General features: G+C 53.9%; 3 non-coding genes across 3 annotated transcripts; 2 read left to right on the forward strand and 1 right to left on the reverse strand.

The window, feature by feature from the left end:
• The first annotated feature begins 1,716 nt into the window (after nt 1–1,716).
• Nucleotides 1,717–1,789, forward strand: TRNAK-UUU. The gene has a single exon. It is a non-coding gene; the product is annotated as a tRNA-Lys (tRNA).
• A 3,186-nt stretch (nt 1,790–4,975) lies between these two features.
• On the reverse strand, nt 4,976–5,047 carry TRNAG-UCC. Its single transcript has one exon. It is a non-coding gene; the product is annotated as a tRNA-Gly (tRNA).
• A 7,498-nt stretch (nt 5,048–12,545) lies between these two features.
• TRNAT-UGU lies at nt 12,546–12,619 on the forward strand. Its single transcript has one exon. It is a non-coding gene; the product is annotated as a tRNA-Thr (tRNA).
• The last annotated feature ends 9,510 nt before the right edge of the window (nt 12,620–22,129 follow it).

The raw sequence follows: 22,129 nt of genomic DNA on the forward strand, positions 1-22,129 counted from the left end.
AACCTGTCAAAAAATGATCTCCTCTCTTCAGTTCAGTGACACCCTGAAATGTTACTTATCCCGGCAGAACCAGAGGATTGAAAGCAGCTACATGAAACCCCTGTGTAGCTAACAGGAATGAACACAAACACTCCCTTGTATCTGAAGTGATGTTTAGTTTTACCCTTTGTTAATTGCAAGACTAAAGGGAAAGGCAGTGGTGGTGCCAGATATTAAGAGTGAAACACGAAACAATCATCATAGTTATGCCCATAGTGACTACAAAATCTTTCTATATACTTCTTATTATCATCAGTGTATTATTTTGGCCTCAGAGCAGGGAATGTGTCCCTCATGCTGCTTTTAGGTCACTAGGTGCTTTGGAAACAGGAGGGCTCTGAGTGTAAGCCATAGAACACATGACCCATCTTGGGATGTAGCTCAGTGGTAGAGCACATGCTTTGCATGGATGAGGCCCTGGGTTCAATCCCCAGCATCTCCAATTCTTTTTCACCCTGCTGCTTTGCTCATCCCGAGAGGGGATGGGGCCCACCAGTCTCCCTGCAGGAATTTTAATCCTGCTCAGTGAGGGGCAAGTGCCAATTGCATGGAAGGTCAGGGTGGAGTTTCTGCTCCTAAGTCTTCTCTGTACATTTAAGATTCCCACCAGCTGTGCTGCTTGGGACAAGGGTAGATGAGAAGGGCGAATCCTCCAGCACTGGAGGGAAAGGTCCCATCTGCAAAGATTGAGAGGCAAAGACTAGACTTATTTCTTGTCTGGGCCCAATCTTTTCACCTGGTATAGCCCTTGTTCCAGCTCAGGTGGTAGCTAGGAGATGTCTCATGACTGCAGCCATGTTTGTTCAGTTCCACCCCCTTATACAGCTTTGGTACAAGGCAGGAATCTTTTTTCTCTCACCTGGGGAAGAGCCCCAGGTTTAAGATGGATTCCTGTACCGGGGGACATGGTCACATGTCCTGTGAGACCCCCCCAAGCCTTCATTCTTCCTGGCCTGACTCACAGATGGTGCAGGACAGAGCCATCTCCAGTCTATTGTCCTGGTTAATGGGAGCCATCAAGAGTCCAAACCACTGTTAATGGCCCACACTTTGCATCATTACAACAGGACCTCAGTGTTATAGTTCATATTTCTAGTTTCAGATCCAAGAATGATCGGTTCATACAAATAGGATGAACACACATAGTAGATTATAAGCTTTGTAATGATACCTCACAAGAGACCTTTTGCATGAAGCATAGTCCAGCCACTTTATATTCACACTCATTAGCATATTTTCATAAAATCCTATGGAGTGCAATGTCACAGCAGGGAAAGGGTTTTACTGCAGCACCTGGGAGCAGTTGAGTTTCATGTTCAGGTTGTGGTATGAGTTCCTCCAGATTTCTCGTAAGCACACAAGGACCTTAGCGGGTGCTCTTGATACAGGAATTGCCCAGACATGATAAAGTGATGGGAACTGCATTTTCCTTTTTTATTTCTGTATTTCCAATGACATTTCTGTTTGTGATTTCGTTTTGCTTTGTATAACTGTGTTTTCTCCTGGATTTGATATTTAACGACAAAAAGAATAAGGCCTCAAGGCACCAGATGGAGGAGCAGGCTGGGGCTAGGACTGCTAAGAGAGTGAGAGTAGCAGGTTTTCTGTATTGTTTCCTGCCCTCATTTTTCTTGACTAGTTTCTCTTCTGCATGAAATTTGCCTCTTTAAAATGTGAGCCTGGCTAGCTCAGTTGGCAGAGCATCAGACTTTTAATCTGAGGGTCCAGGGTTCAAGTCCCTGGTCAGGTAAAGAAACACTTTCCCCCTGTGACATCCCCAAGGATTTTTAGAAGGACTCTCCTTGACTTTAGTTTTTCCTTTTCAGGACATGGCCTTTCCTAGGAAGGGCACTTTACTGACTGGGACTGAAGGTGCTACTGCCTCACCTGTCCACTGGCCTCACAGTCTGGAGGAAGAAAGGCCTCTGGGCCTGCAGCAAAGTGCTGGGTGCTGACTTTTTGAGCAAATGCAGGGCTGGCCAGAGAGGCATGTTCCCACTGAGTCCTCCCTGCCAGAAAAAATTGTCCCCACAGACAGGGGCAGCTCCAGGCCCCAGCATGCCAAGCACATGCTTGGGACTGCAAGCCGCGGGGGGTGCTCTGCCGGTCGCCGCGAGGGCGGCAGGCAGGCTGCCTTCGGCGACATGCCTGCGACTTCGGCGGACCTCCTGCAGGCAAGCCGCCGAAGGCAACCTGCCTGCCGTGCTTGGGGCGGCAAAATGCCTAGAGCCGCCCCTGCCCACAGAGTCCTCCCTGCTGGAAGTCTACAGTAATCAACAAGTGCTGTGCTGGTCCCATGGTGTAAGGGCAGCACTCAGGACTTTGAATCCTGCAATCTGAGTTGAAGTCTCAGTGGAATCTGAGAACAATTCCTGTGCTACAAATCCTGTGGGGCCTTCCAAGGCTCTGTCTTGCTTTCTCAAAGGCCATGAAAGCCACTACAAAAGGTTTTTTTTCTCCTGCTGATAATAGCTCACCTTAACTGATCACTCTCGTTATAGTGTGTATGGCAACACCCAATTTTTCATGTTCTCTGTGTGTGTGTGTGTGTGTGAATATATATCTTCCTGCTGTATTTTCCACTGCATGCATCCAATGAAGTTGGTTTTAGCCCAGGAAAGCTTATGCTCAAATAAATTTGTTAGTTTCTAAGGTGCCACAAGTACTCCTCGTTCTTTTTGCAGATAAATGAATGGAGGTTAAGTCCATGAATGGCTATTAACCAGGATGGGTAAGGAATGGTGTCTTTAGCCTCTGTTTGTCAGAGGGTGGAGATGGATGGCAGGAGAGAGATCACTTGCTCATTACCTGTTAGGTTCAGTCCCTCTGAGGCACCTGGCATTGGCCACTGTTAGCAGATAGGATGCGGGGTTGGATGGACCTTTGGTCTGACCCAATATGGCCATTCTTATGTCCTTATGAAGGGAGGGGCAGAGCCTTGCAACAGAGTTTCTGTAGTGTAGTGATTATCACGTTTGCCTAACACGCAAAAGGTCCTTGGTTCAAAACCAGGCAGAAACATGCTGGCTTGATTTTCCCAGCTCCTACTGGCCTATTCCCTGCGGTTGTAGGAGCAGCAATGATTTCTATGCTCAGAAGGTCTGTTATACTTCCCCTGCTCCCACTTTTGTCTCCTCTCCCTCTCTGAATGCCTGTGAAGTGGCTTTTCCCCTCCCGTTCCCCCCTGGAATGCTCCTGGGATGAATGGGCTGGTTGAAGAGCAGAAGAGCTCCCAGGTAGACAAGGTGTCTGGGACTCTAATTAGGCAGCGATCACACACCCAGAGCATGGACACTGCTCAAGGTGGAGGGTGACCAACCAGATGTAGCCAAGTCATCTCTAGTCACAGGCCATGAGGTGCAGGCCCTTAAAAGGGGAAGGGCCCTGTGCTCAGGGGAGCACTCACAAGCTTGTACCTCCAGTGAATCCCCTTTGCCCGGACCGCCTGGCCAGTGGTTCTCTGCGTTGTATTTCATTGTGCCTCAGGAAGACTTACCTTCATCACACCGTCCAACACGGTGCTGTGGGAAACTTACCTTGCAGAATCCAGACATCTCCAGTGCCGTGCCTGTCCTGGGAGTGTGAGTGTGCGAGTGCGAGTGTGACACCCCCCCCCCCGCTTATTTTGAGCTTAGCCGTCAGTATTATAAACGTGCTGCTTTCAGCCAAACTCTGGTGGGTCATTAGTCCTCCCTACGCTTACTAGCTGGCTCAATTTCGGGTAACACCTGCGATAACCCCAACCCCTGCATGGCAGAGGGTGGTGAAATGAGCTGGGAAAAAAGCCTTGGCATCAGCAGGGGAAAGCTAGAGGATCTTGGCCAGTCACCTTTTGAAGCCCTGTGGCTTGGTCTCCTCTGCCCTTGGAGGTTGGCCTATGGCGGCTGGCTCTTCTGAGTGACTTGCCAAAGGAGGGAGTGAGGCAGGAATGGGGCAAAAGAGGAAAGTCGAGCTGAGGAAGGCAGGGCAGAAGCTAAGCACCTCAGTGCGGCTAAGTGGGGTTAGTAGAGCACCACCAGTCGTTCTGCAAAGCCTGGGGAGGTGCGGTTGGCTGCTGGGAGGTAGAATCCTGTGCCTGCCTCTTGGCTTCCCCGGGATGGCTACTTGCAGCCCAGGAGAAGGACAGTTCTGGGTGAAAGGAAGACGAGCAAAGCTATGGGAGGAAATTTGGGTGTGGGGTGCAGGCTTTGCGCTGGAAGAGGGGGTTGGGGTGCAGGAGGGGTGGCGCTTACCCTGGGCAGTGCAGCTCCCAAAGTGACCGGTAAACCCTGCGTCAGCAGCTCCTAGGTGGGCCGTGCCAGGCAGTCTCCGTGTGCTGCTGCCTGCAGGCACCGCCCCCAGAGCTCCCATTGGCTGCAGTTCCTGGCCAATGGGCGCTGTGGAGTTGGTACTCGGGGCAGGGGCAGTGAATGGAGACACTCCGCCCACCCCAGGGGATGCTGGCACATGCCGGCCATTTCTGGGAGCGGCACGGAGGGACGGAGGCAGAGTGGGCAGGGAGCCACCTCAGTGCTGCTGGCACATCTCTGCACACCCATTGGGGGAGTGGAGCAGAGGGCCTCCATGTGCTGCCTGGGGTAGGGGCAGTGCTCATAGCTGCCTCCCCTCCCGGGTCTATTACAGGAGTGGGTGGGTGGGTGGGGTCTTTTGGCCTGCAAGGTGCAGCAGGTCGGACTAGATGATCACATTGGTCCCTTCTGAACTTAAAGGCTCAGAGTCTAAAAGGGAGAGGGAAGTAAAGAATTTAAAAAAAATAAAATAAACCAAACATTGTAATACCAGGACAACTCCAACAGCTCATTGTATAGTCCTGCCCCTTTCTTCCTTCCTTGTGTGTTGAATGACCTGCAGGACATTGATTCCCTCATTCCATTGCTAAACTGATACAATGTGACTGAAATTAAACCAATTCCCAGGGGAGAAAACATCACATCCCTGCATTGGCTGGGAATTGAACCCAGGTCAACTGCTTGGAAAGCAGCTATGCTCACCACTATACCACCAATGCATCTAGCAAAAGTGCTCCTTATGCTTGCCCAATGAGGCTAGACCAGCATTGAGGAGCTTCTCTGCCTGTTAAAATGTACTGGATGCTCATCAGTTAAAAAAAACCGACCTCCATCTTCACTTGGGTTTGAACCATCAGCCTTTCAATTAGCCACTAAAGTTGTTAATCACAGGGTGTGTCTACACTGCGGGATTATTCCAATTTTACATAAACTGTTTTTTGCAAACAGATTGTATAAAGTCGAGTGCACGCGGCCACACTAAGCACATTACTTCGGCGGTGTGCGTCCATGTACCGAGGCTAGCGTCGATTTCCAGAGCGTTGCACTGTGGGTAGCTATCCCATAGCTATCCCATACTTCCCACAGTCTCCCCCGCCCATTGGAATTCTGGGTTGAGATCCCAATGCCTGATGGGGCAAAAACAGTGTCGTGAGTGATTCTGGGTAAATGTCGTCACTCAATGCTCCCTTCGTGAAATAAACTGCAGACAATCATTTCGTACCATATTCCCTGGATTGCCCGGGCAGACGCCATAGCACGGCAACCATGGAGCCCGTTCAGCCTTTTTTCACTGTCACCGTATGTCTACTGGATGGTGCTGACAGACGCGGTACTGCAGCGCTACACAGCAGCATCCCCTTGCCTTTTGCAAGTTAGCAAAGATGGTTACCAGCCATACCGTCCCGTCTGCTGCTTTGCAAGTTGACAATGACAGTTGCTAGTTATACTGAACCATTTGCTGCTGTCATGGGTGCTCCTGGCCGGCTTCGGTGAGGTTGGCTGGGGGCGTATGGACAAAAATGGGAATGATTCCCCAGGTCATTCTCTTCTTTAAGTTTTGTCTAAAAGGAGAGTCAGTCCTGTCTAGACTATCAGGCAAGCCTACAAAAGAACCAGAGAAGTAAATGGCCGATACAAGTCAGAGCCCCAGACATCCCGCATAAATGATGAGCTGCATGCCATTCTAGGGGGTGCCCCTGCAACAACCCCACCCATTGCTTCCCTCCTCCCCCACCCCTCCTGGGCTACTCTGGCAGTTATCCCCCCATTTGTGTGATGAAGTAATAAAGAATGCATGAATATGAAACAACACTGACTTTATTGCCTCTGCAAGTAGAGCTCAAAGGGGGCGGGGAGGGCAGCATCCAGCTGCTATGATATTCCAGGCAGGACTGAATCTCCATTAGACAAAGCTTAAAGAAAAGAATGACCTGGGAGTCATTCCCATTTTTGCCCAGGCGCCCCCGGCCGACCTCACCGAGGCCAGCCTGGAGCACTCACAGGACGACGATGACAGATACCAGTCCTACTGTACTGTCTGCCGTCTGGAAGGGAAGGGAAGGGGATGCTGCTGTGTAGCGCTGCAGCACAACATGTGCCAGCAGCATCCAGTAGACATACGGTGACATTGAAAAAAGGCGAGAAATGATTTTTTTCCCTTTGCTTTCACGGGGGGAGGGGGGGCGACGACATATACCCTGAACCACCCGTGACAATGTTTTTGACCCTTCAGGCTTTGGAAACTCAGCCAAGAATTCAAATGGTTTTCGGAGAGTGCGGGAACTGTGGGATAGCTACAGTCGTCAGTCGCCCCTCCCTCCGTGAGTGTCCATTTCATTCTTTGGCTTTCTGGTACGCTTGTCTCAGGTCCTTAAGTTTCAGCACTGTGTCGAGTCCCTGTTGTGGCCTCTGTCCATCATAGCCTAGGGGATTTTTTCAAATGTTTTGGCATTTTGTCTTTTGGAACGGAGTTCTGATAGAACAGATTCATCTCCCCATACAGAGATCAGCTTCAGTATCTCTCGTACGGTCCATGCTGGAGCTCTTTTTTGATTCTGGGACTGCATGGTCACCTGTGCTGATCGGCGCTCCACGCTGGGCAAACAGGAAATGAAATTCAAAAGTTCGGAGGGCTTTTCCTGTCAACCTGGCCAGCGCATCCGACTTCAGATTGCTGTCCAGAGTGGTCACAATGGTGCACTGTGCGATAGCTGAAGGTGCGTATCTTAGATCGATTTCCCCCTGTAGTGTAGGCCAGCCGAGATATCAGTATTAATAACCCTTTATATCGATATAAAGGGCTTCGTTGTGTGGAGGGGTGCAGAGTTAATGTGATTTAATGCTGCTAAATTTGATATAAACTCGTAGTGTTGACCTGGTGAGGCTAATCATCTAGTGGAACAAGCTCCACAAGGGACGTGGTTAATTCTCCATCACTGCCCTGTGTAAATGAAGACCGCAGCTCTTGCTGCAAGACACTTAGTGTGTGGGTGTCCCTGTTCCCCCTTCAGAACCTCTGGTACATGGTGCTTCCCTCCTCCCAGTTCAAGATCCCCATCATGTGGGTGCTCCCATCCAGGATCTCTGGTGGGTGTCTCTGTCCCCCACCCCATGAACTAGCTCCCGTGTGTGGTTTCCCCTGCCTGCCACCATCCGGGATCTGTGGGTGTCTCTGTTCCCCTTTTCAAGATCCGTGTTGCTTGGGTGCGACCCTCCCCCCAATTCAGAATCCCCAGCGTGTGGGTGCTCCCATCCCCCCTCCAGGCTCTGTGGGGGGGGGGTCTGTATAAAAAGAGACCATGTCTCACTGTCTTGCCCAGGCTATGCTGCAGGGGCTATTCACAGGTGCGATCCCACTACTGATCAGCACGGGAGTTTTGACCTGCTCTGTTTCCAATCTGGGCCGGTTCACCCCTCCTTAGGCAACCTGGGGACCCCGAGCTTCCCTGGGATCACCATATTGATACCAAACTTAGTGCGGACACCTGATCGGCACAGCCCGCTGCAGCCCAGAACTCCTGAGCTCAAGCGATCCGCTGGCCTCAGCCTCCCCAGGAGCTGGGATCATAGGCACCAGCCACAGGGCCCGGCTTGTTTTGCTGTCTGGCAGCTGGAGCTTTAAACTCCACTTGTGAGCTCTGTGCCTTGGCCAGACGGGGACATCCTGGAACTGGATAATGCTTCTGCTTCCCCTGTCCCCGTCTCATGTCGAGCTGCAGGCGCCGCTGTCCTCCCAGGTAAGATCCCGGATGTTTCAGTGCCCACATCCCCCGTCCAGGAGCCCAGGTACCTCTGCCCCCCATACAGAATCCTGGGTGTGTGGGTGTCCGTCCCTCTGCAGAGGATCCCAGAGTGTGGATGCCCTTGTCCCCCCCATAACATCCTGGGTGTGTGGGTGCCACTCTCCCCCCAGTAGATCTCTGGTGGGTGGGTCCCCAGGGTGTGAGTTCTCCCATCCCCCGATAAACCCTGGGGGGGGGGGTATAACTGGCTCTCCCTGTCCTGCCCAGGCGGTGCTACAGCAGCTGTTCACAGGGGCAGCAACCCCACTGTCACCCTGCAGCTTTAACCTGCTCCAGGGGTGACCTGCTTCACCCTCCTGTGGGAGCCTGGGGACCCCGAACTTCCCAGAATCACCTGATTGATGCCGAGCTTAGCACAGACACCGGCTCAGCATGGCAGGGAGCTGCCCTGAGCCCTGACAATCAGCTTCCCTCAGCCTCCTGCTGCACAGCGAGGGTCCCACGCGAGAGGCTTCGTGCCCAGTTTGTTCAGGAGCGTCCCAGGCTCCAGCTGTAAACTCTGCTGGTCAGTTCTGATCTTTGGCCACACGGGGGCGGCACTAACGGTCCCATCTAAACGCTGTTTGCGATCGACCCTTCGGATCGCAGATTGTAACCCGCGGGCAGATCTCTGAGCGCAGCCAAATCCCTCCCCAAACTGAACATTGAAGCAGCAGCTCCCGTTGGAAAGATCAGGATTTTTGCCTTTAAAAACAAGGGAAATGTCTCCAGCGAGAGACTGAAGAAGCTCAATTGATTTCATTGACTGGAGGTTAAGAGGCGATTTAATCACTGGTTTAAATACGTTTTACAAATTCCCAGAGGGGGGAAATATGTGATTTAAAGGGTTCTTTAATTCACCAGACAAAGATTGAACAAGACCCCATTGGCTCGCAGTTGATGTCAGAAAATCCCAACTGGAAATGACCATTTTTTAACCGTGAGGCTAATTATCTAGTGGCACAAGCGCCGCAAGGGAGGTGGTAACTTCCCCACCACTTGCAGTTTGTAAATCAAGACTGCAGCTCCTGCTGCAAGACACCTGGTGTGTGGGGGGTCCCTGTTCCGCATTTTGGGATCCCTGGTACATGGTGCCTCCCTCCCACCAGTTCAGGATCCCCACAATGGGAGCTCCCATCCCCCCATCCAGTCTCTGCGGGGGCGGGGGAGGGTCTAAAAAGAGACCGTGTCTCACTGTCTTGCCCAGGCTACGCTGCAGGGGCTACTCACAGGCGCGACCCCACTACTGATCAGCACAGGAGTTTTGACCTGCTCCGTTTCCGACCTGGGCCGGTTCACTCCTCCTTAGGCAACCTGGGGACCCCAAGCTTCCCTGGGATCCCCATATTGATGCTGAACTGAGTGCGGACACCTGATCGGCACAGCCCCCTGACCAGGCCAGAGAGAGCAGCAGGTTTCCCCTATTGTTTCCCACTGTTTTCTTCGCTATTTTCTCCTCTGCACCAACTTGCTCTTTTGGTTTGTGAGCCTGGCTAGCTCAGTTGGCAGAGTGTCAGATTTTTAATCTGAGGGCCCAGGGTTCAAGTTCCTGGTCAAGTAATAAACTATTCACCAAACTCTTAAGCTGTCTTGCTGGAGTCCTCTTTGATGTTACTTTTTCTCTTCAGGATTTTCCCTTTCCTCAGAAGGGCCTTTTTGTGTGTGGGTTTGAAGGGGCAACTTCCTGACAGCCCCTCTGTCCTTGCAGCCTGGAGGAATAAAGGCCTCTGGGCATAGAGCATGTTCCTTCCCTGCACACACACACACAAACACACACACACATACAAACACACAGAATATCCCTAAGGAATTAGAATCACCTGCTGCCTTCCCCTGTCCTGCTGGATCCCCAAATGAAGATACTCTTCAGCCTAAACCCATGTCCCCTCTTTTCCCAGTGCCCCTCAGTCCCAACCCTCAGTCCCTCCTATGCTCACTGCTCCTCACTCCCAACCAGAGCCTGCTCCTCTTCACCCTTCTCCTCTGTCCCAACCCACAGCCCCCTCCTATTCCCAGTGCCCCTCAATCCCAGCCCACATCCCCCTCCTATTCCCAGTGCCCCTCAATCCCAACCCACAGCTCCCTCCTTCCCTCCAGCAGCAGGTGCTTCAGACCCCCTCAGGAAGATTTTCTTGCAAGGTTTCGTGTATGAGTCTGCATGTGGATTTTACAGTATGTTGGAAATAGGTTGGGTTGCTTGCCGAAATGATCACTTGTGGCGGGTGTTGGATTCCCAGTCTCCTTGTTATAGGGGCAGGAGAAATAAAGGGTTGTTCTCCTTGTTGTGTGAATCGAGGGCAGCACAACGGTGCTTGGCAGACCCCGATTGAGGGACTCACCCTCAGTTCAATAGCACTTGCTAGGCAGGGGACAGGGGTTCCAAAGCCAAGTGGGCTGGGGTTTGGGTCTCAATAGTAAAATTTAGGTGTTAGACCAACTTTAGGACAGGGTGGCTGTAGAGGGATGCGTGAGTCCCTAGACAACAGAGTGAGTACGGTGCCTTCTTATTTTCCCCCTTTTCCACCCAGGATGGCAGGTGAACTGTACAGAGGCACCTCTGGGCTTGCACTGACTAAGGACAGCAGCTGTGAATGGGGTGCAGAGAGGGGATGGCTCATGTTAAAGCACTTTTGGTTGCTGGACTTACAAACTGTAGGGAGAAGGACACTGCCCAGCTTATTTGGGGGGGGGTCTTTCCCTCGTGGTTTCTGTTTATGTGTTGGGGCTGCTGACATGACTTCTGCTAACCCTGGGCTTACATTGCAGTGTAGACATACCCTGAGAGGGCATCTATACTGTGATAAAATATGTGTGGCTCAGCTGGCCTGGATGATCTGATTTGGGCTCCTGGGGCTCAGACTGGAGCCCAGGCTCGGAGACCCTCACCCCTCGTGGGGTCTCACAGGCTGGGCTGAAGCCCAAGTGTCTACACTGTAATTTTACAACCCTGCAGCACAAGCCCCACAAGACTCAATCAACTGACCCAGGGTTTGAGAATAGTGACTTGGGTGTGTTAATGGCAGTGTAGACATAATGCTAGGCTATGTCCACACTGCAATGAAACACCCACGGCTGTCCCATGCCAGTGCAGGCTACCAGGCTAGGGCCATGGGGTGGTAAATTTGCACTGTAGACATCTCGGCTCAGGCTCAATACCGGGCTCTGGACCCCACAAGGTTGGGAGGGAGTTTAGCAAGCAAAAAAGGTAACATGGCAGTGGGGTATTACCCTGGACTCAATGGCATTTCTCCATTGGTCTGTCTGCTTTGGGGCAGGGACAATAACACGTCCTGCTGCATTCGTTATTTCAAAGGGCGGTTTAGGATTTTCATTCTCACACATGGTGCACAAAGCAGGACTCAACCGTCAGTGCAAACTAAATTAGTCACTCACAGATTCTGGCAGCCACAATGAGCATTTGGTGTGAGAGCCCAGACCTGCCCCTGTCCCAGAGGAAGGGGGTCATTGTGACAGGCTGGACCACTGACCTATCAGCTCTTAACTCCCAAACTTTCAGTAATTCTGTTATCAGTGCCTGTGAGTATAATTTAAACAGCCACACTGGGCTGGACCAAAGGCCCATTTAGTTTTCTGACAGCAGCCAATACCAGGTGCTCCAAGATGTACTCAACAAGGCACCACTGGGAGTTGAACTCAGGATCTCTTGTTTACAAGACAGGTGCTTTAGCCGGCTAAGCCATGGTGCTTGCTTGTGGCTAAAACCCAGTGTCTGCCCACACCTGACTCCCTGCCATCCCCACTGGGGCCTGAAAAGCTTTGCTTGTGTTGGATTCTGCAAAGCAGAGGAGCAGGTGAGGTTTTCCTTGCAAGGTGTGTGTGTGTGTGTGTGTGTGTGTGCGTGTGTGTGTGTGTGTAAATCTTTGGCCAGGTCTGCACTACAAAGTTATTTCAGCCCTCGCTCGGCAGCTTGTGGCTGGTGCACACACTGCAATGCCACGTCTGGTGACAAAATTGCCCTGTTTTGGTGACAAAATAAAACCACCTCGACGAGAGGCCTAGAGCTTTGTGCAGCAAACTTAAAGTGACAAATTGTCAGTGTAAATGCTGCTGGTCATTATATCACCATAACTGGTCTCCACCAGTATCCCACAATGCCCGCCGTGAACTCACCTGCCCTGCATTCCTGCTACAGAGGCCGGACCTCTCCCCTTTCATAGCTCCAGAAAGTTCTGACAGCTGAGCCGCTATCTACACCGGGATTAGGTTGATAGAACTGCATTGCCAGCCTGGTGTAATTACACCAACCTAATTTCATAGTGTAGACCTGTCCAAAGAATCACACACACACCTGGGGAGCAAAACTTCACCTGCTCCTCTGCTTTACAGAAGCCAAACACAAGCAACACTTGTCAGGGCCCAGTGGGGATTGGCAGAGAGTCAGGTGGGGGCAGACACACTGCTTTAAATAACAGCAGGTACCATGGCTTGGCTGGTTAAAGCACTTGTTTTGTAAACAAGAGATCCTGGGTTCAACTCCCAGTGGTACTTTGAGGAGTGGCTTTTGGGGCACCTGGTATTGGCTACTGTCAGAAGACAAGATTCAGAGCTGGAAGGACCTATGGTTTAAATTACACTCGCAGGCACTGATAAAGAATTACTGAAAGTTTGGGTGTTAAGAGCTGATAGGTCAGTGTTCCAGTCCCCTCAATGTGGTTTTAGCTGGAAACACACCTGGAGGACAAAGACTGAACTGAACTGATTCAGAAATCAGAAGAGAATAATAACAATAATACTTTCAAACCAAAGTCCCCAACCAGACTAGTATTGGTTTTTCAGTTTGGGGAATTTTGTTTTCTCAGTCAGACCTTGCCAAGGGAAGCAGGGAGAAAATGTTTGAGTTGCCTCCTTCAGAACAGCTTGGCGTAGACACTAGCTCTGGTTCACTGCTCTGGCCTTGCTCGGGTTGAGGGTATTTTAATAATTTGGGCAGGTCCCAGGGTGTTTGGAGGAGATGACGAGGATGTTACCTTTTGAGATATAAATTAAGAAATACAGTACTAGAGAATTTTTCTTTTTTTAAGAAATCTGGGATTTAGACATTTTATTTAAAGCAAGGGAGTTCTGAGTTTCTGAGAAGGTTTTTGTTTGCAAGAAGCAACATCATATCAAACAGGGACATGGTTGTCTACAAAGGAGGAGTAATGACTAAATGCATCCAATAAGCATGGGATTGGAACCCATGCATACAGAGCACAATGGACTGGCAAACCATCACCTTAACCACTCAGCCACCTCATCAGAACTATCAATGAAAAGACAGGAGGAGAAATCTAATGTCAGCAGAGAGAGGGACAATAAGGAGTTTTTATATACTAAGTGGAAGCTGGGGGAAAGACTTCAGGAACAGACCGTGTTTGCATAGACACACCTACTCTGCCTAGGTATGCAGCATGATGGAGCCACTTTCCCAAAATGACCAGTTTTGGCTGGTGGCGGGTTACAAATCACTTTAGGATTGAGTGGAATGAAATGTTATTATCCTTCCTGCATGAGTGAAGGGCAGCAAAACATACCTAGTCAGTCCTGGTGGAGGGGTAGGTGGGTGAGGAATAGCTTTTATTGGACTTTGTAGAAGTGATTGAGAACGTCATCCTAAAACAGTGGTCCCCAAACATTTCACACTGTGCCCTCTTATCCAGTTGGGGGAGGGCAAAACCAGAGCTTGAGGGATTCAGCCCTGGGTGGTGGAGCTCAGACTTTTGGCTTCAGCCCCAGGCACCAACAAGTCTAATGCCAGCCTTGGTGACCCCCATTAAAACAGGGTTATGACCCATTTTGGGGTCCTGACCCATAGCTTGAGAACCACTGCTCTATGCTGAGGGAAGAGAGTTTTCATGTGGGTGCAGTTAATCCACTTCCCCAAGAGGTGGCAGCTATGTCAGTGGGAGAAGCTATATCGGTGGGTGTGCAAGCTGTGGTGTTCACCACATTTAAGAAGTTTAATCAAACCCCATTTTTAAAACCACTTCTGGTCTGGGAATGGCAAAGGATCTCGAGGAAGCAGGGTCTGTCCTTCAAAGTCTTGGAGCTCATGAGTCCATGGTCATGGGGGTATAGCTTAGTGGTACAGTGCTTGATGGTAGATCAAGTGGTTTTTGATTCAAGCCCCCTGTGTTCTCTTATAACCTTCTTTCTTTTTTTTAAAAAAAGGAAAACATTTTCATCCGAAGAAGTGGGTATTCACCCACGAAAGCTCATGCTGCAAAAACGTCTGTTAGTCTATAAGGTGCCACAGGATTCTTTGCTGCATTTTCATTTCCATTCTTCATTATGTTCAGGAGCTCCACTATACAGGGGTGCTTGATATGGATGTAAACACTCAACATTTCACTGTCCAAATGCACAAAAACCTAGCAAAGCTGTCCATCAGCTAAAATCAGTTTAAATCCTCTGTCAATTTATATTTTCATCAATTAAAAAAGGTATCATATGAATGTACATTTGCAGATCCCTCTTCTCCAGGAGCTATGTTGTGCAGAAGAACAAGAGCCACATCCAGCTACAGTTCAGGAGTCTGATGACCAAAGAGCCAATAAATGTTCTGAGGGCTGGAGAAAAATGCCTTCTAGGGAGCTATTGAACGAGCTCAACCTGTTTCGCTTATCAAAAGAAGATTGAAAGGTGACTTCATTGAAGTGTTGAAGGGCTTTCATTGAGAGAATAGATTGGGTATTAATGGGCTCTTGAATCTAGCAGAGAAAGGCATAACAAGACCCAGTGGCTGGAAGGTGAAAAGAGACAAATTCATATTACAACTAAGGCACAAATATTCAACAGCCAGGATGATTCACCACAGGAACAATCTACCAAGGAAAGTGGTGGATTCGCCATCTCCTGATGTCATTTTATGAAGACTAGATGCCTTTCTGGAATGTGTTTGCCCCAAAAGTAGCTATTGTGTCATACAGGAGGCCTGTGATATGCAGGGAGTCAGATTAGATGCTCTAATGGTCTCTTCTGGCCATAAAGTTGACTAATTTCTGAAAAACTGAGCGTAGCATTGGGAGCAGCGTCTGATGTTTTCCTGTCTAGCCGGCTTGCTTCCTAGAACGAACGCTCCTTGAGTGGGGTGATCCACAGGGAGTAGCTCAAACCTCCAAAGTGCCTGGCCAGGGGCAGGACATTAGCACAGCAAGGGAGGGATGTGGCAGTGACATCACAAAGGCCTTTTGCAGGACCTCAGACTATTGGTCAAAGGTGGTGGGGAGGTGGTGACCTCACAGAGAGATGCTGACATCAGCCAGGCAGGACAGGGGCGAGGGGCCAGGGAACCCTCAGAGACCCCTGTGGCTTTGCTTCAGCAAGTCTCCTTTTCCAGGTCTCTCTTTGAGGACTGAGGGTGTATTCGGGTTCACGGACGTGAGCGCCAGGAGGAACCTCTTTCCAGTTTTCTCCTTCCCTTTGCCTGATTTTACTAGAAAACAACCGTCCCTGTTTAGAAGGTAAGAGCCTCCTCGAGGTTTGAAACCTGTTCAGTCTGATCCATCCGGTGACAGTTGAATTCTAGGCATGGAAAACACGACCTTAAGGAGGCAGAATTTTATTCCGCACCTGGGATTTTGTCCCTTAGAATCACTGGGGTCATTAGGGTTCGTTCTTTTTGTTTCACCTTTTCCTCCCTCCCTCCCTCCTTTCTCTTCATCTCTTGCTTCTTTTGTCCTTTCTCCTGTTCCCCTCCCAAAACCAGGAGCAGTGTCGGGGTGTGTTTGGGGCGGGGGCAGAAGAGGGGGACGGGCGGCACTGGGGGAGGGGGAGCTTGGGGGGTGTTGGGGGCGGGGGCAGAAGAGGGGGAGGGGCGGCATCGGGGGAGGGGTAGCTCGGGGGTGTGTTTGGGGGCGGGGGTGGAGAGGGGGATGGGCAGCACTGGGGCAGGGGGAGCTCGGGGGGGGTTGGGGGCGGGGCACAGAGGGGGAGGGGCGGCACCGGGGGAGGTGGGAGCTCGGGGGGGTGTTGGGGGCGGGGGAAGAGGGGGAGGGGCGGCACTGGGGGAGGGGGCGCTCGGGGAGGTGTTTGGGGACGGGGGCAGAGAGGGGAAAAGGGAGCTCGGGGGGGGGTTGGGGGTGGGGGCAGAGAGGGGGAGGGGCGGCACTGGGGGAGGGGGCGCTCGGGGAGGTGTTTGGGGGCGGGGGCAGAGAGGGGGAGGGGCGGCACTGGGGGAGGGGGAGCTCGGGGGGTTTTGGGGGACGGGGCAGAGAGGGGGATGGGCGGCACTGGAGGAGGGGGAGCTCGGGGGGGTGTTGGGGGCTGGGGGAGCGGAGGGGGAGGGGCGGCACCGGGGGAGGTGGGAGCTCGGGGGGGTGTTGGGGGGCGGGGGCAGAGAGGGGGAGGGGCGGCACTGGGGGAGGGGGCGCTCGGGGGGGATGTTTGGGGCAGGAGCAGAGAGGGAGATGGGCGGCACTGGGGGAGGGGGAGCTCGGGGGGGTGTTGGGGGACGGGGGCAGAGAGGGGGAGGGGCGGCACTGGGGGAGGGGGCGCTCGGGGGAGTGCTGGGGGCGGGGGCAGAGAGGGGGAGGGGCGGCACTGGGGGAGGGGGAGCTCGGGGGGGTGTTTTGTGCGGGGGCAGAGAGGGGGAGGGGCGGCACTGGGGGAGGGGGAGCTCGGGGGGGTGTTGGGGGCGGGGGCAGAAGAGGGGGATGGGCTCTGCCGGTGCCCCTCACTCCTGACCTGCAGCCCCTCCTATCCCAATCGTGATCTCCAGACCCACAGCTCTGCTGTTGCCCCTCACTCCCGACCCGCAGGCCCTTAGGCGTCCACCAGCTCTGCCGGTGCCCCTCACTCCCGACCCGCAGCCCCTCCTATTCCAATCCTGATCTCCAGATCCACAGCTCTGCTGGTGCCCCTCACTCCCGACCTGCAGCGACTGGGCTTCCCGCAGAGCTCCCCAGTCACTGTGCTGCCGGTGCCCCTCACTCCCGACCCCCAGCCCCTACTATCCCAATCCTGATCTCCACACCCATAGCTCTGACGGTGCCCCTCACTCCCGACCCGCAGCCCCTGCTTTCCCAGTCCTGACCTCCAGACTCACAGCTCTGCTGGTGCCCCTCACTCCTGACCCGCAGCCCCCTGGGTTCCCCCCAGCTCTAGTGGTGCCCCTCACTCCTGACCCACAGCCCCCTGGATTTCCCGCTGAGCTCCCCAGTTACTGCGCTGCCAGTGCCCCTCACTCCCGACCCGCAGCCCCTCCTATCCCAATCCTGATCTCCACACCCAGAGCTCTGCTGGTGCCCCTCACTCCCGACCCGCAGCCCCCTGGATTCCTCGCTGAGCTTCCCAGTTACTGCGCTGCTGGTGCCCCTCACTCCTGACCCGCAGCCCCTTAGGTGTCCACCAGCTCTGACGGTGCCCCTCACTCCCGACCCGCAGCCCCTGCTATCCCAGTCCTGACCTCCAGACTCTCAGCTCTGCTGGTGCCCCTCACTCCCTACCCGCAGACCCCTGGGCTTCCTTCAGCTCTACCGGTGCCCCTCACTCCTGACCCGCAGCCCCCTGGGTTCCCCCCAGCTCTAGTGGTGCCCCTCACTCCTGACCTGCAGCCCCTGCTAACCCAGTCCTGATCTCCAGACTCACAGCTCTGCTGCTGCCCCTCACTCCCGACCCGCAGCCCCTGCTATCCCAGTCCTGATCTCCACACCCAGAGCTCTGCTGGTGCCCCTCACTCCCGACCCACAGCCCCCTGGATTCCTCGCTGAGCTTCCCAGTTACTGCGCTGCTGGTGCCCCTCACTCCTGACCCGCAGCCCCCTGGGTTCCCCCCAGCTCTAGTGGTGCCCCTCACTCCTGACCTGCAGCCCCTGCTAACCCAGTCCTGATCTCCAGACTCACAGCTCTGCTGGTGCCCCTCACTCCCGACCCACAGCCCCCTGGATTCCTCGCTGAGCTTCCCAGTTACTGCGCTGCTGGTGCCCCTCACTCCTGACCCGCAGCCCCTTAGGTGTCCACCAGCTCTGACGGTGCCCCTCACTCCCGACCCGCAGCCCCTGCTATCCCAGTCCTGACCTCCAGACTCTCAGCTCTGCTGGTGCCCCTCACTCCTGACCCGCAGCCCCCTGGGTTCCCCCCAGCTCTAGTGGTGCCCCTCACTCCTGACCCGCAGCCCCTGCTATCCCAGTCCTGACCTCCAGACTCACAGTTCTGCTGCTGCCCCTCACTCCCGACCCGCAGCCCCTGCTATCCCAGTCCTGACCTCCAGACTCACAGCTCTGCTGGTGCCCCTCACTCCCGACCCGCAGCCCCTGCTATCCCAGTCCTGACCTCCAGACTCTCAGCTCTGCTGGTGCCCCTCACTCCCGACCCGCATGGGTCACCCCTGGAGCAGTTTAAAGCTGCAGGTTGACAGTGAGGTTGCTGCCCCTGTGAACTGCTGCTGTAGCACCGCCTGGGCAGGACAGGGAGACCCAGTTATACCCCCCCCGCCCCAGCCTGTATCTGGGGATGGGAGCACTCACACCCTGGGGACCCTGAGTTGGGACAGAGGGAGGCCCCCATGCACCAGGGATGCTGTAAGGGCGAACAGGGGCACCCACCCACGCACCCGAGATCTTCTAGGGCGGGAGAGTGGCACCCACACACTCAGGATCTTGTAGCGGGGGACAAGGGCATCCACACTCCTGGATCCTCTGCAGAGGGACGGACACCCACACATCCAAGATTCTGTATGGGGGCCAGAGGTACCCGGACACCTGGGCTCCTGGACGGGGGATGGGTGGCACCGAAACCTCCGGGATCTTACATCAGAGGACAGCGGCGCCTGCAGCTCGACATGAGACGTGGGCTCGGGGAGCAGGAGCATTTCCCAGTTCCAGGCTGTCGTCGTCTGGCCAAGGCACAAAGCTCACAAGCAGAGTTTAAAGCTCGAGCTGCCAGATAGCAAAACAAGCCGGGCTCCGGGGCTGGTGCCTGTGATCCCAGCTCCTGGGGAGGCTGAGGCCGGCGGATTGCTTGAGCTCAGGAGTTCTGGGCTGCAGGGGGCTGTGCCGATCGGGTGTCCGCACTAAGTTCGGCATCAATATGGTGATCCCGGGGAAGCTTGGGGTCCCCAGGTTGCCTAAGGAGAGGTGAACCGGCCCAGGTCGGAAACGGAGCAGGTCAAAACTCCTGTGCTGATCAGTAGTGGGATCGCACCTGTGAATAGCCCCTGCAGCGTAGCCTGGGCAAGACAGTGAGACACGGTCTCTTTTTATACAGACACCCCCCGCAGAGCCTGCAGGGGGGGATGGGAGCACCCACACGCTGGGGATTCTGACTTGGGGGGAGGGACACCCCCCTGCAACATGGATCTTGAAAAGGGGAACAGAGACACCCACAGATCCGAGATGGGGGCAGGCAGGGGAAACCACACACGGGAGCTAGTTCATGGGGTGGGGGACAGAGACACCCACCAGAGATCCTGGATGGGAGCACCCACATGATGGGGATCTTGAACTGGGAGGAGGGAAGCACCATGTACCAGAGGTTCTGAAGGGGGAACAGGGGCACCCACACACCAGGTGTCTTGCAGCAAGAGCTGCGGTCTTGATTTACACAGGGCAGTGATGGGGCTTTAACCATTTCCCGCGTGGAGCTTGTTCCACTAGATAATTAGCCTCACGGTTAAAAAATGGTCATTTCCGGTAGGCATTTTGTGACATCGACTGCAAACCAATGGGGTCGTGTTCAACCTTTGTCTGGTGAATTAAAGAACCCTTTAAAATCAGATATTCCCCCCTCTGGGAATTTTTAAAACTGTGTATTTAAAAACAGTGATTAAATCCCCTCTTAACCTCCAGTCAATGAAATCAGTTGAGCTTCTTCAATCTCTCGCTGTAGATAGAAGAGAACCATGCACATTTTCCTTTTTTTAAAGGCAAAAATCCTGATCTTTCCAAGGGGATCTTCTGCTTCAACTGTCAGTTTGGGGAAGGATTTGGCTTCCTGGGTTATAATCTGCCCGCTGGGTTATAATCTGCGGTTTGAAGGGTAAAATTTAGATGAGGCTGTTAGTGCTGCCCCCGTGTGGCCGGAGATGGGAGCTCACAAGCAGAGTTGAAAGCTGGAGCTGGAACGGACCTGGCTGGACACGTGGGGCACAAAGCCTCTCGCGTGGGATCCTCGCTGTGCAGCAGGAGGCGGAGGGAAGCCGGTTATCAGGGGTCAGGGCTGCACCCTGCCAGGCTGAGCCGGTGTCTGTGCTAAGCTCGGCATCAATCAGGTGATTCTGGGAAGTTCGGGGTCCCCGGGCTCCCAAAGGAGGGGGGGGTTAAGTAGGTCACCCCTGGAGCAGGTTAAAGCTGCAGGGTGACAGTGGGGTTGCTGCCCCTGTGAACAGCTGCTGTAGCACCGCCTGGGCAGGACAGGGAGAGCCAGTTATACCCCCCCACCACAGCCTGTATCGGGGAATGGGAGCACTCACACCCTGGGGACCCACCCACCAGAGATCTTCTGGGGGGGGAGAGTGGCACCCACACACCCAGGATCTTGTAGGGGGGGGACAAGGGCATCCACACTCCGGGATCCTCTGCAGAGGGACGGACACCCACACATCCAGGATTCTGTATGGGGGGCAGAGGTACCTGGACACCTGGGCTCCTGGACAGGGGAAGGGGGCACCGAAACATCCGGGATCTTACCTGGGAGGACAGCGGCGCCTGCACCCCGACATGAGACGGGGGCGGGGGAGCAGGAGCATTATCCAGTTCCAGGCTGTCCCTGTCTGGCCAAGGCACAGAGCTCACAAGCAGAGTTTAAAGCTCCAGCTGCCAGGCTGCAAAATAAGCTGGGCCCTGTGGCTGGTGCCTGTGATCCCAGCTCCTGGGGAGGCTGAGGCTGGCGGATCGCTGGAGTTCTGGGCTGCAGGGGGCTGTGCTGATCGGGTGTCCGCCTTAAGTTCGGCATCAATATGGTGATCCTGGGGAAGCTTGGGGTCCCCAGGTTGCCTGAGTGGGGGTGAACCGGACCAGGTCAGAAACGGAGCAGGTCAAAACTCCTGTGCTGATCAATAGTGGAATTGCGCCTGTGAATAGCCCCTGCAGCGTAGCCTGCGCAAGACAGTGAGACGTGGTCTCTTTTTAGACACCCCCCCACCCCGCAGAGCCTGGATGGGGGGATGGGAGCACCCACACGCTGGGGATTCTGAATTGGGAGGAGGGACACCCCTCTGCAACACTTGAAAAGAGGAAGAGTGACACCCACACACCACAGAGCCTGGATGGGGGCAGGGGAACCACACACAGGAGCTAGTTCATGGGGTGGGGGACACACCCATATGCTCCATTGCACCATTCTTAATGAGAAGAACGGGGGCATCCGCACAACACGGATCCTTAACGGTCGGGGGGTCACCCACACACTCCACTATTAACCAGGAGGGACAGGGGCACCAGACACCCCCAGTAGCGTGGAGAACCCCCACAGCCACCGGATCCCTCATGGGGGGTAAGACAGAGGGGATTGTAATGGGGCCCAGCGCACCCACACACCAGGGATTGTTAAGGGTTGAAGGGACAGGGACACCCACACACACTGAGATCACGTCCTTGGAGGAACGCAAACCCTCCACAGAAGGACCTGGTCTGTTCCATGATGGCAGCCCAGCCTGGGTGAGTCAAAGTCTCTTTTTATACAGGCAGGCCCCAGAGATCCTGACTAGGGGGAGAGAGACACCCACCCACCAGAGATCCTTAATGGTCTAGGGTGCACCCACACACCAGGGATTCTTATGGGTGGGAGGAATGGAGACAGCCAGACACACTGAGATCACTTCCTCCCGGGAGCCTGGGCCAGACAGGGAGACACAGTCCCCCTTTACAGATCTGCCAGACAACCTTCCTCCCACTCCCTCCACACAATGTTCTTATCTGGAGGTGAAGCCAGGGAAACCACATGGAGGATTCTTATCTGGGGAACTGGGGGGACCCACTTACCACCGGAGATTCTTAAGGGCAGGAGGAACAGGGACTCCCACCTCTGCAGCATGGGGGTGGGTCACCTGCTGGGATCATCTGGGCATATTTCACCTCGTCAG

Source organism: Mauremys mutica, unplaced genomic scaffold (assembly GCF_020497125.1).
Source record: "Mauremys mutica isolate MM-2020 ecotype Southern unplaced genomic scaffold, ASM2049712v1 Super-Scaffold_100422, whole genome shotgun sequence".
NCBI lineage: Eukaryota > Metazoa > Chordata > Testudines > Geoemydidae > Mauremys > Mauremys mutica.